General features: G+C 36.2%; 1 protein-coding gene across 1 annotated transcript in view; it reads left to right on the top strand.

Moving 5' to 3' along the window:
- Nucleotides 1-456: 456 nt before the first annotated feature.
- Nucleotides 457-13,743, top strand: part of lilli (AF4/FMR2 family member lilliputian) — a 357,328-nt gene continuing 344,041 nt past the window's right edge. Inside the window, exon 1 of the mRNA XM_083123637.1 lies at nucleotides 457-829. The gene's annotated coding sequence lies outside the window, so the exon portion shown is untranslated. The remainder of the gene's footprint in view (nucleotides 830-13,743) is intronic.

The raw sequence follows: 13,743 nt of genomic DNA, 5'->3' as shown, positions 1-13,743 counted from the left end.
GCGAGAACAAATGCCGATCAAAAAGTGTGGGGACACAACAGGACTGCTGCCACCTACAATAGTTTGCTTTGACCAGGCCCATTGATGCATGTCTGATGCAATTGATGGGAAGATATGTTATTTTACTTATATTGGTACACAAGATGATTTCTAAACACTTACAATGCAGAGAACGTCGAGAATTAACGACTTTTTTAAAATTACCATTCGGTATTTCCCGAAAGGTCGGGAAGTAATTTTCCGTTGTCGGGATCCATTTTTTCCCCGATACCTGTTCCGACTTTTCGGGATCACCCACAAACCTACTTGAAATAGTTGTAGGAGCAATTACTACCGGAGAAATAATTATCTCCCGTGTGTACGTACCAAATCGTAAATAGATTGTGTCTGGCTACATGGCTACTGATGGTTCAAGGAAGTAAGAAGAAATGGGCAATAATCTGTGTTTGAGTACAGTCATAATAGATCCTTCAAGTAATGTAATGTGTTAGTGGGTGTTATTTTTGAATATTTAAGCAAGTTGAAGTTTTATTAACGCTTTGTAGTGTTTTCATGAAATTTATAATAAAAAATTAATTTATTGTAATGGTTACCTTGACCAAGACGTTAATATTTGTATTGAAAGTTATATGGTGTTCAAATAACTCCGTTAGGCCTGCACTTTTTGTAGTCTGCAAGTACTAAACACTACTGGAAGTATAAGATAGAAGAAATGTTTACTGTGAAATTTTCTTATGAAATTGTTTTTGTGTTTATAAATAACTGTACGGCAACAAAAACTGTAAAAAAACATTTTGAAACTGGATCACCAGGAGTGTTGATATAACAGGTACGAAAATTATAATTATCCAAGTATTATTTAGTTCGTTTAGTATATGAATTAATTTACATATACAGATAATAACCAGTGATACCCAGATTTTTTTTTTACTTGTATGATTTATGTCTACTTTCTGGAATTCGTTTCTGGCGAATACTTCAGGGTTTATTATTTGTAGTACCATTTCGTAACAAATTTCATGAACAACTGGGTTTACTTTTCATAAAATAAAGTTGAATGATTTAGAGGTGTGTTGTAAAAGATGGCATAGATGCAGTCGAAATATACTTGTCAAAGGTTTTTTTTTTTTTAAAAAAAAAAATGCTCTGATATTTACAGCAAAGCTTAGGCTCATTGAATCACTCAAAGTTTTGAGTTCGCCACGATTGTTGCAATAGAACTAGATTATATTAACAAACATTAACTCACTATTGAAGTAATTTCATGAATGAAGGCAATTGTAAAACTCAAATCGCTATTTTATTACAGGTAATTTCCGTCGAAGTGAGTGCCATTGCCAGTCTTTTTGCTGGTTTTTTAATTTTGCGTCTTCCAAGAGAGTGTGTTTTATGAAAAATATATATTGTTTCTTTGGTGGTTAAATTTCTTTAATTTGCTCAGTGCTTCTAATGTACTGCACATTTGGGTTTTCAAGAGCCAAGAATACAATCCATTATTTTTGTTTCTATATCATCACTCCTACATGTCTAGGCTCACATCTCCTCCGCATTACTGTTATTGTCTGTGGTCATGAATCTTAACAGTGTTTCTCACACGTTAATTGGAAGTTTGCAGCTGTTCACTTTCAAGGTCTGGCATGCAAAAAAATGTAGTTGATGCTCTGTTGCTATCAGATATTTTTTTTAGCTTTTGTTATGGGTGGCTCACGGCATCAATATATGAGACAGTGTAATGTTACTTGGTTTTAAATTTCTTTTGATTGCTGTAGGATTGTGAAATATGAGCAAATTTAATTTTTATACCATATTTACATTTTACAATTTGTGTTTATAATTGAACATTTATACATATACTCAGCATCTAATCAAAGAAACTTGCGTGTGAAAAATATATGATGTGAATAAAAACTATCCATGTAGAATTTTTCAGACCATGACCATGAATAACAGTCCTCTTGGGTTCAAGCAGTCTCTAATAAAATGGATACATGGGGACAACACTGGGAGAGAGGAGGAGGAGGATAAAAGCAACAAAAGCATGGTGCTGTTCACATCACATCCATGATGGTTGAGATCGTGAATGTGTTGAGCTTGTTGCAGTATACAGGAGAACGCTTTTACTCTACACATATGTATACCTCATGGTTTTTGGCAACATTGAAGTACTTCCCACTTACAGTTGCATACAATTAGTTTTCCAGAGATTGTAGTCCTAAATTCAAGCTGGTCTAACTGTTCCTTCTAATCCACTTGATTTATTGCACATCCAGTTCAATGCAATAGAATTGAATAAACCAATTCGAATCAATTGGATATTGAATTGGACCCAATATACTTCCGGTTTGGTGTTTGTTCAGTATGTAATTGTACGTACATAAAATATATATATTGTGAAGTTTGTACATCCCACTTCTTGTCCCACTAGGCCTATAAGCTTGCTATCAAATGTTTCTAAGTTGTAACCTTCCTGAGATAAAATTTAATTTCAAACAAAATAGTTTGCTTTAGCCACTGGCAGATTCCACATAACATCTAAGCATGGTGACTCTCAAATTTATGTTAGCATAGACGTAGCTTTCAATCCACACTGAAAAGCATGTAACAATAATGACATCGATCTTTTAGATACAGTTCCTTGGAAATTCTTGCTGCTATATCCTGGTGGATGATGTGCAACATTTTGCTAAATTGGGTTGAAACCAGTTTATTTACACTTTTTCAAGATTAATTTAATTGTATCAATGTGCCATCAAAAAGGCATGTCATAAAATATGAACATGTTAACGTTGTATTTTTATAAGTACCGGTAAATGTAAATTCATTATTAGTTTAGTTTTTATCAATCTACCACTACGATTCATCTGAATTGTGTCTTCTTCAGCCATTGCAAGATGGAAAAACCTTTTTTTGTTCATTTTGTATATTTTCTTATTTTTGTGTTACTTTTTTGTCACTTATCCTAATCATGATGATGAGAATGAACAGTTCCTTATTATACTGACCAAAAATACACTATGGATTAACACTAGAACCACGGGATTTTTTTTGTAACTAGAACCGCGACAGCAGGGCTGCCATGGAAAAAGTGGGTTATATTTATAGTTTTGTTTGTTAATATTTTTTTAATTGTTTCAGTACACACCTTTATTTTCACAGAAATGAATACATGACCCCATTCTTGTTTTCACAAACATGAATAGAAATAAAAATTAAAATTATTTCATGCAATAACAATAAATTTACTTATTTGGCATCATCTTCAATGCAATTGGTGCAGTATTTTTTAACAATTTTTACACATTTTCCACATACTGCTTTTCCACACTGCTCACATAAGTCTCCTGTCTTGCTTCTGCATTTGGGTGTTTGGCACTGTCGTTTTCCTGGAGGCTCATAGGAGACAATCTGTAGATTGGGCTGTGGGATTCTGTTGCTTCCTTCTTGGAGTTCTTCAGAAAGTTTCATCAGGAACAAGTGACGACCAAAATTTTCGCCAGTTGTACTCGTGTACAAAATATATGCATTGAGAGCAGCTAGGTACAAAATGTTGTAGAATACATAAACTGGCCATCTTCGCGATGCTGCTTTTATGGAATACGACCCATTTGATTGACTACATCTACACCAAATTTTGTGCTGTTGTAAAAGCTGACAGTTTCAGGGAGTGTCTTTACACCACCACCAATACACATGTTTGAATGCATGGAACTGAGAATTAAGAACGTTTTTGTTTCTTTTTCCTTGGTACACAGTGAGTGTGCTGTCAGCACTACTCAGAAGAACTGTAGAATGTAATGTTCTAGACGAGATGATTTTACCTGCTGAGGCACTTCTTTTCTTGAACGTATTATTGTTCCTACCAAAGTAGTGTTCTTAGCTTTCAGGGTTTCAGCGAGTTTCCTTGACGTAAAGAAATTATCTGTTGTGACATTTCTTCCTTTTCCAACAAAGGGTTCCATCAAGCGAAGTACAACATATTCTGCAACAGGCTGATCTACTGGCCGATCTTCATCTTTACCCAAATAAGGGAAACCATTTATCAGGTACTTACTGTCGACATCAACTGCAAGCCAGAATTTAATGCCGAACTTGGCTGGTTTATTTGCCATGTATTGCACAAATCTACACCTAACTTTTGTACAAATTGCTGTTCATCTACAGTGATGTATGCTCCTGGTATGTAATTTCTGCCACAATTTTCAATGAAACAACTCCATATTTCGGACACATGAGCAAACTTGTCACTTTTTATGCGTTCGGACCTTGTTGTTTTATGATCAAATCACAGATATCGCATTATTTCACGAAATCTGTCCCTAACCATGGTTTCACGAAAAAAATGGTGGTGCCCAAACTGTCTAATTCAAAACTTTTCGCACAATGTGTTCCGTGAGCATACAAAATTACGATAAATGAATCAAGTTTCTGTAATGTAACAGACCAGTCATTTCCTCCAGTTTGACGATGAGCTTCTTTTTCAGTACAGGATTTTATGTGACGAAGCATCCTCGCATTCACAGAAAGATGCCATGCACTTGAAAACTTTCCTTCAAGGATATTTCGTTTAGCAAATCCTGAGGGGCAAGGCTTTTCTTGTAAAACATTATGTGCTGGACACCTACCAGGAACATTTACATCGGCATCATACAGTCCATTCGCTTCCATCTTTAGCACTGTATTTCATTCCAGATAGAAAAGGAGACACTGTGGTTTTTCTTTTTGCTCCCGTTGAACTGTAGAAACAGGTGCTGCTTCGTTTTCTTCATCTTCTGACGAATGGTTCGATTCAATGTCTTGTTCTAGTGGAACAAAATCGGGATCCTCTTCACTTTCACCTCCATCGGAATTGTCAGCATCTATGTCCTGAATTGAGTCTAAATACTTTGGTATATCTTTAACTGATAGTCCACGTTCAGCCATTTTTAGAGCACAATAATCACTCATGTGTGCGAGAAACAAATATCAAGAACAGATGGCAAACAAAGACAGTGCTTGCAAAGTTTTGCAACTCCCTATTCGGTTCAAACAAAGAGATTGAACATTCACCTGTAAGCTGCTGCCACCTAGTGATAAATCTAATAAATGACACACCAGGTGGCAGTAGCTTGAAGACAAACTTTGTAATACATCTCCCGAAAGGATGTTTGCATTTTTCTGTTTACCTTTGCATAAAAAAATGGAGGGTAATGCACAGCGGTCAATTTGATTTAAAATTTTTAAATCAAAAATATACTCTCAACGTAAGAAGAACAAAAGTCAAGGAATTTCAGACGATTCGAAGATATATTAACGTCTTAACAGCAATGTGAAATTCAACAGCGGTCAAAGTGACCACTTCCGCGGTTCTAGCGTTAATTGATAATGACTGGTCGCAACTGCAAAATATTTTTAAGTGGATAAAGTGAAATTCAAAAAATATTTGTACTATAATTTTTTCTCTCTTCCTCAGGGAAATCAGTGTATAACATTTTAAGGAATAACTTTTAAAGTAATGTTATTTTTGCATGGAGCTATTATAGCGTAAGCTTGAACACTTGTTGCAACTTGTTTTTCTTTGTTTTGTTCATGGTAAATTGCTTTCTGTTTCCAACAGGTGAGTACCATCGTGGACATCTTTGACATGTTCAGCTCCTACTATGGCAGTGCATTGTTGCATACATTTGGTAAGTCTTGCAATTAAGTCAATTGTTGCCTTGTTGAGAAATGTAGAATGACCCCTGTCAGACATTCAATGAAGTTTGAGAGTGTAGAGTTTTGTAATTTTTATGTCTCGTGTCCGAGTCATTCCATGTCAGTTCAACCAGACCATGGTACCCATGATCTCAGATTTTGATAAAACTTGGCACATTTAATCCTTCCATGGTGGTGAGTAACCTCATATTTTTTTTTTGTCTAACTTGTCTGGTTTCATTTTTATAGCCACTCAAACTTTCAGTGATTCCTCTTTTCTTCCATTCCCAAAGCCTCCAGTGTAAGCCTACACTGCCTTGGAAAAAAAATTCTACCTCCCTTACAAAGCATTCAATCTTTTTGAAATTTCACAACAATGTTAACCAAACCAAAAGGATTTCAGAAAAAAATATGACAACATACCACATTCACACTTTATTTCACAATAAATTAATAAAATATTATTTTCTGATTTTTTTGCCCAAAAACATGGTTTACTAAAATTTTAATTATCAATGAAAGGGAAAGGTGTAACACCAACACAGGTATTTTTAAAATTAACTTGTACATATGATCTAACACCCATCAATAAAATCTATGGCTTTTTCATTCCTTCAGAAAATATGACAACTTATTTCTATTTTTTTTTTCAAAATGGCTACTGCATTTTGTATTTTTCAAATTTACTCAAAATCTAAGAATCTAGGGTCAAAATAACATTGAAGCAAATTTTTCGAGCATAAAAATCTTCACAATGTTTTCTTGGAGGGGCTCTATATGCCCTCCCCAGAAATTAATGTCAACCTGAAAGTAAATTCTTCACACACACAATTTTATTTCAGTCGCAATCATTTATGTTAATTACTAGAAGGCATTTCGGGAACCTAACTCCAAAATGACACAGTGTTTGTACAGTATTATGGGTGGGAAATGCCTAGTCCCTCCCCTACCCGAAGGAAAAAAAAATACCTTGCTTACTACTCCCTGGAGAAAAACCTGCACAAGTCCATGCAATGTTTTGTTTTTATTGATTACTAGATTGAAAGCATCCCTTTTTAATTTTTAGTTTATTTACATTTATTAGCACAAAGTTACGTTTTTAAAATGTAGATGAATACTCTGCAACTTTTTAATACATAGATTGAAATAAATGCGGAAAGTACATTTTATTGCAAGTTGTATACTTGTTTGCATTGCTGACCTTGAAGCTAACAATTCTTAGTTCCTTTTGCCATTCTCATTCATGAATTGTTCCTGCATTGTCTTCATGCACATTTCAGAGAAGTGGAATGTCCTTCCAGATATTGTGTGTGGTGGATCAACTACAACAAGCACATGAATCTTCATATCTTGGCCAATAGAATGATGGTGAAGGTCCATGAGGGTGAATGTAGTGTTTGTGTAGGATCCTTGTACAAATTAGGGATGGCCAAACGGATCCAGATCCGTTTGGATCCAGATCTGGATCCGAAAGTTCTGGATCTGGATCGGATCCGATAGTTTCGTATCTCAATCCCATTATAATATTACCACACCTTAAAAGGTATTATGATCTTCGATTACAAAGAAATTTTTCATTTGTTAGTCCTACAAGATTTTTTTTCAAGTGTTGTTCCTAAAATAATTTGCTACTCATCGGCTAACACACTCGTGCACAAAAATATTCTTACTTGTTTAACATAAAATGTCAGAGGTGATTTTGTAAATTCCATTGAAACGAATATGTATCGGAAATGGAAACACACATAAATGTGAGACATTCCATTCCAGAATGAAACCTTTAACACATTTAACAAGATAGAAATGTTATACAAAAATTATATAATTGTTCTACAGTTACAGTTTAAAAAAATAAAATAAAACATTATAATATATGCAGTGTTATATAATTACAAATTGTAAGACTAACAAGGGAGGTTATCTAAGTGTCCCCCTCCGATTTCCATGAAACGTGGCAGGTGTATAGAGGGGCCCAAAGGAAGAAATACGTGTTTTTTTGTTTCGGCTAAAAAACTGTTCTAGGGGGCAACTCCCCCCCTCAAATGTTAAGATGAGGACAAATTGAAGTGGGATCTGACCCCTGTGTCCCCCTCCGATTTCCATGAAACTTGACAGGTGTATAGAGGGGCCCAAAGGAAGAATACGTGTTTTTTTTGTTTCGGCAAAAAAAACAAAAAAACCCTGTTCTAGGGGGCAACTCCCCCCTCAAATGTTAAGATGAGGACAAATTGAAGTGGGGATCTGACCCCTGTGTCCGCCTCCGATTTCCATGTAATTTGGCAGGTGTATAGAGGAACCCTATGCCCCCTGTTTCTTCCTATGCCATATTTATGTGGTTTCGGGGTAAGTGTACACCTTGTAAGTGTATTAATTATAAATCGCGCACTATATATATATATATATATATATATATATATATATATATATATATACACAGGGTGTCATTTTAATGGCGCCCACGGACCACAGATTCGTATAGAGGACATCAAAACAAACAACTTTTCACAGCAACATTTTTCTCATTGGTGCGTCGGTTCGACGCTACAGTCTTTCAAAAAAGACCGTTTTGCCGTCTGGATGCTGGCAACCCAACACAACATTTGATCGTACCTATGACGTCATATCCTGCGGCGAAACTGCACGGTAGGGTTGCAAGGAACACACAAATTTTGTGAAAAATGACAAACTACCAACCACATTATTAGCTGTCCAGCAGACCGAACATCATAACCTACCAGCCAGAAGATCAGCAGTGATCGCAGGGGAATGGGGAAGTGAACCAACAATATGAGGAATGGTACTTTTGCCACTTGCCTCATAATGCTCTGAATATACATTATATTATCTGTTGCTTACCTTTGGAATTTTGAGTTCTTTCATTTCTATTTTGTCATCTGTTTAGTGTGTCACAGACAACTATAGTATCAGAAGGACGAAATGGATAGACTAAATTGTAGATGCCAACTTGGTAACTAGATTTGCAAATATTTGACATGTAAGCTGAGACAAAATGCGATGTGACCACTTCCACTTTAATTCTATTTTCTCTCTACTATTTTTCGTATCGTTTGTTTACTTCGTGTTAGGTTACAGAACGTGTTTTCTCGTTTTGTATTACGGTACATAATGTGGCTGATTGTAGCTATGTCATTTTCCACAGAGTATGTGTGTTCCTGGCAACCCTGGAACGCATTGCTTCACGACGGGATATGACGTCACAAATGCAATCAAATGATGTGTGTGGGCGCAAGGGATTCCCCAAACGACGCGAACCAAGATGTTGACGGGAGTGGGGTGGGTGTGCGTTCTGCGTGAGCTGGTATCGACGAAAATTGGCATGTGTTGAATGGCACCAAAAAACAAAGAAAATTTCCTGAGCGAAGGGGACCATGACGTAAAAACGAAAAAAATGAACTGTCATAGGTTGTCATTTCTTCTGAACTTACATCAATGTGTCTGATAAATTGTAAAAATCTTCACCAGAACCCACTACATCATCTTTAAACAAAAACATTCTGCACTGACTACACAGTTTTTGACCTGGTTTCACTTTCAATACTATTGCTAATATCTTTTTAAATTGAGGTACAGTCACTACACGCAGAGACTTCTTAACAGATTTCTTGTGTTTTTTTTTGAGGGGATCACAACATACTTTTTGAAGAAATTCAAAGTTCTTAAGAAAAACATTTTTATGGTGCCGACAAACAGTTTGCAATTCTTCATTGGCTTCTGTTCTACATTTTAAAAGAATTCTGCTGTCCTCAGTTAGATCCTTAACATTTTCAATACCGTTCGTTGAAACATACCATTAACTTAATTTGTGACACACTGTCAAAGTTACTTCCTCAACACTACACTTAATATCTTCCATTGTCTTGGAATTTACAGAACAAACTAATAAATAGGAACTAACATGCTTCAAACACCAGAAATCACAACCATATACTGCAATGAGCTAAACAACTATCAATGCACGAATCATCAGTCTAAGTTTATCATGAAAATATGAATGCATTAACCAAGAGCATGTGCTAAATTAGCTGTAAAGATGGAAAAATCACAAAATGTCCTGCCTGTCCTGTATTCTGTTCTGAAGCCCAAACTGCCTATATTGCAGTTTCTGGCCAGTGATACTGTTGTTTTTGGTGTGCACTAAATACCAGTAAGTATTAATATTTCGTAGGTAATGTTAGAACGAAACAACTTATTACCAATTGTTTGTTTTTACCACATATTTGTTCGTTGTTGTTGATTTTTAATTCAAATACATAATTGTAAGAGTATGCTTTCAATCAAGTAATCACTATCTACAGGTTTTTCTCCAGGGAGTAGTAAGCAAGGTATTTTTATTCCTTCAGGTAGGAGAGGGACCAGGCATTTTCCACCCATAATACTGTACAAACACTGTGTCACTTTGGAGTTAGGTTCCCGAAATGCCTTCAAGTAATTAACATAAATAGTTGTGACTGAAATAAAATTATAGGCTATGTGTGAAGAATTTACTTTCAGGTTGACATTAATTTTCTGGGGAGGGGGTATAGCACCCCTTTCCTCCCTCCAAGAAAACATTGTGAAGAATTTTATGCTCGAAAAATTTGCTTCAATGTTATTTTGAACCTAGATTCTTAGATTTTGAGTTAATTTGAAAAATACAAAATCCAGCAGCCATTTTGAAAAAAAAAATTGGAAATAAGTTGTCATGGTTCCACCTTTCCCTTTCAGTGATAATTCAAATTTTAGTAAACCATGTTTTTGGGCAAAAAAAATCAGAAAATAATATTTTATTAATTTATTGGTGTAATAAAGTGTGAATGTGGTATGTCATATTTTTTTCTGAAATCTTTATTGTTTGCTTAACATTGTTGTGAAATTTCAAAAAGATTGAATGCTTTTTAACGGAGATAGAATTTTTTTTTCCAAGGCAGTGCAGCTTCACACTGGATGCTTTGGGAATGGAAGAAAAGAGGAATCACTGAAAGTTTGAGTGGCTATAAAAATGAAACCAGACAGGTTAGAGACAAAGAAATTTCTGTGGTTACTCACCACCATGGAAGGATTAAGTGTGCCAAGTTTTATCAAAATCTGATGATTTTTTTTGTTGAATTGACATGAGGAGAAGCTGAGAAAGTAGCCCAGACATAAAGCATGTAGAATTTTTTTTTTAAAAAAATGCAGACTTAACCCGGACTCACATCTAGGTGTCTAGTCTGACATACCTTGCCATTACTCTGAGCTACCAAGCCAGCCCTGGTTTTGCCTGATTTTTTCACTGTCATTGCTTTACCTGTGTGTAATTGTCTCTGTTGAAACATGTAAAACCAGGGTTGGTTCAGTAGCTGAGTTGGCAGAGCAATGGCACAGTGTGTTCTGATCAAGCCTGTATTTTTCACTGAAGTTTCTTCATAGTACATCTCCAATGTGTGCCAAATTGTAAGACGGTTCTCTGACTAAAGTAATCAAATTTTTAGTTACGTGACTCATATTGTAGTATTTGTTACATCAGATCAATTTTTTTGGAGTCAGAATTCCTGTGGCATCATAATCAAAGAAAAATGTACATAAATACATAATGTACTCACCATTACTTTCCTTTTAGCTCTCAAAGATTTTTTCTTGTTTTTATTTCTGTACACTAACGATGGAAGCGGCCCCGGCGCCCACCCAGTGTCGAATAACATGGGTACCTGGGGGAAACCCTGGGGGGTAAAGGCGGTCAGGGGCGTGATGCTGATCACATCACCCCCAGTCATGACCGGATCAAGAAAATGTGGGGCGTTACCCCCACACCCCCTATACGCCTTCATGGCGTGGTGCTAAGCACAGGGGAGAACTTTACTTTTTTTTTATTTTTATTTCTGTACACTAAAAGATTGTGTGTTACTTAGGCTGTTCTATTTACTACCATACCAATCAACATGCAATAGATATGTTTTTGTCAAACTACCTTAAAAGCACAAATATCACAAAACAGATTCTAATGCAGTTCTTTAATATTTACATTGATTAGTGTTTTTCATGAATAACACTACAATGAAAAGCAATGATCGTAATTGCATGCAGAAGTTGGTTTCGTCAACCTTTTCAGCTTGTTTGAATTTTGTGATGCACTTGGCTGATATACTCTATGAAGCATACACTTTTTTTTGGATATGTCACTATCTTATAGCTTTGGGGAAATTGAAGTCTTTGATATTCGGTCCCATTCATGTTTCTCAACATTTGGTAATTTAAGAGATGCGCGTGCCGTAGTTTTCTTGCGTTTTACAATTTCTATTCGTTTCAGACTTACGAATTTCAAAATAGAACTTTGCTGCAACAATTTTTTTTGCTTACAAAGTAAAGCAATGTAAATTTTTTATATACTTTCGTATTTACATGCTCCCGCACAGGGGCGATCATTTATACTTATTTCCAGTTCTCTACTTTTTAGGAGTTTCATAATAATGCATGTTATAAAATTATGAATGCAATGTATGCACTATTGACTAGGTTAGCTACTGTCAAGAGTTAACTGCTGTCGCTGGCTCCAGCTGCAGCCCAAAGACAATGGACATACAGGCTTTGCTGCCCTGCCCGAGGAACCTCGCTGGGAGCACTGCAAACAGATGGTTGAGGAGTGGAAGGGGCAGGGAGGAGGTTGCGTATTTTAAAGACCCAGAGAGGAAGCACCAAGAGTTTCCTCTATCAGTGATGCCAACCCCAGCAAAATGGTGCTAAACCTAGCAAAGTTTGATCTTTGTTGGCATCTGGCCAGTGGCGAAGCGTACAGTTGCTAGCAGGGTAGGCACAAAAGTGCGATATTAGTTGATTGCATCTGTAAAATATGGGGGGGGGGGTATGTCATGGAGAGTAATTCAATCTTTCTACACCGCCTCATTACTTACCAGTAGTGTGACATAAGTTTTTGAAACCGGCCATCAGTAGAACAAATATGTCTGTTATTTCTTTTATATAGACGTTATCATCTCCACCCGCCCACCAGATGCCGTCGATCTAGATTTTTTTTTTTTTTTTTTTTTTTTTTTTTTTTTTTTTTTACAATCCTCTAAGTGATTTATCTACACACCACTAGAAAGAATTACCAATCATGAAACATCGTGAAACCCAACGAATAGTGGTTGAGCCCTGTTGTTAATTCTTCACCACTTTTTCCTAAATATCTATTTATTTTGCAATTGAGGTGAAAAGGGAAAGAAGAAGAACCCCACAGTTCTCAGGTCAGTATGACGTTTGTGCCATAGGCAGACGACAGATTTTCACACTTCCAGGGAACGTACTACTGCTGCCATCTTAGTTTTTTGAGCAAGATTTTCTTGCACCGAAAAAAAGCTCTATTGTTATGTGTTTAGCATAACGTAAGGAATGGTTGTGGTTAAATGCAGCCTTGGCGTTGAAGATAAATGCATTTCTGACACCTGTATGTGCAAGTAAACAATCTATATTATGGTTATTTTCGTCTCATTTGTTCTGCTCTAGGTTAATGTAATCGTGACGATGAGGATGTATAGACAAAGGATTAAAGAGAATCGAGAAACATTGGCATGACTTGGATCACAATGAGGACTCGAATCTAGGACTCCTGGCTTCCTAGTGTGTTATGATGACCACTACGGGGTGGAAGCTTTCAAAACAAAAGGGCATTAGATAACCACTCTCATTCAGTGTGAATTGAATACAAAACATCGCATTGTGGTTTGTTCTGGGATACCTTTATGTGATAATAGAACAGAGGATCCTTGTTTGCGGCCATACTATGATCCCAACATGACAGGTTATTATATATTATATTAAGAGGTTACAATACATATTGTTGCTTGAGAGAATTAGTGTCCCCCATTTTTAGGCACGATTTAGTTGTTTTCTGCCAATCCGATGTGACAACACTGGCCTGTTCTGCCAGGCCTGAAGGGAACATGGCCCAAGGAAACCCTATTGCATTGTTTGTCCCAAACGCAAAAAAGTCTTCCCTTTCATTGTATTCTCAACGCCCTTTTCTCTTGTTATATCTTCAGGGTAAAGAAAATGGCCTCCCACTTCGCTTCTGTGGGTTGCATAAAAAAAAAAGTCTGC

This window comes from Lepisma saccharinum, chromosome 6 (assembly GCF_977018435.1).
Source record: "Lepisma saccharinum chromosome 6, izLepSacc3.1, whole genome shotgun sequence".
In the NCBI taxonomy this organism is placed as follows: Eukaryota; Metazoa; Arthropoda; class Insecta; order Zygentoma; family Lepismatidae; genus Lepisma; species Lepisma saccharinum.
This window is presented reverse-complemented; position numbering and strand designations above follow the sequence as displayed.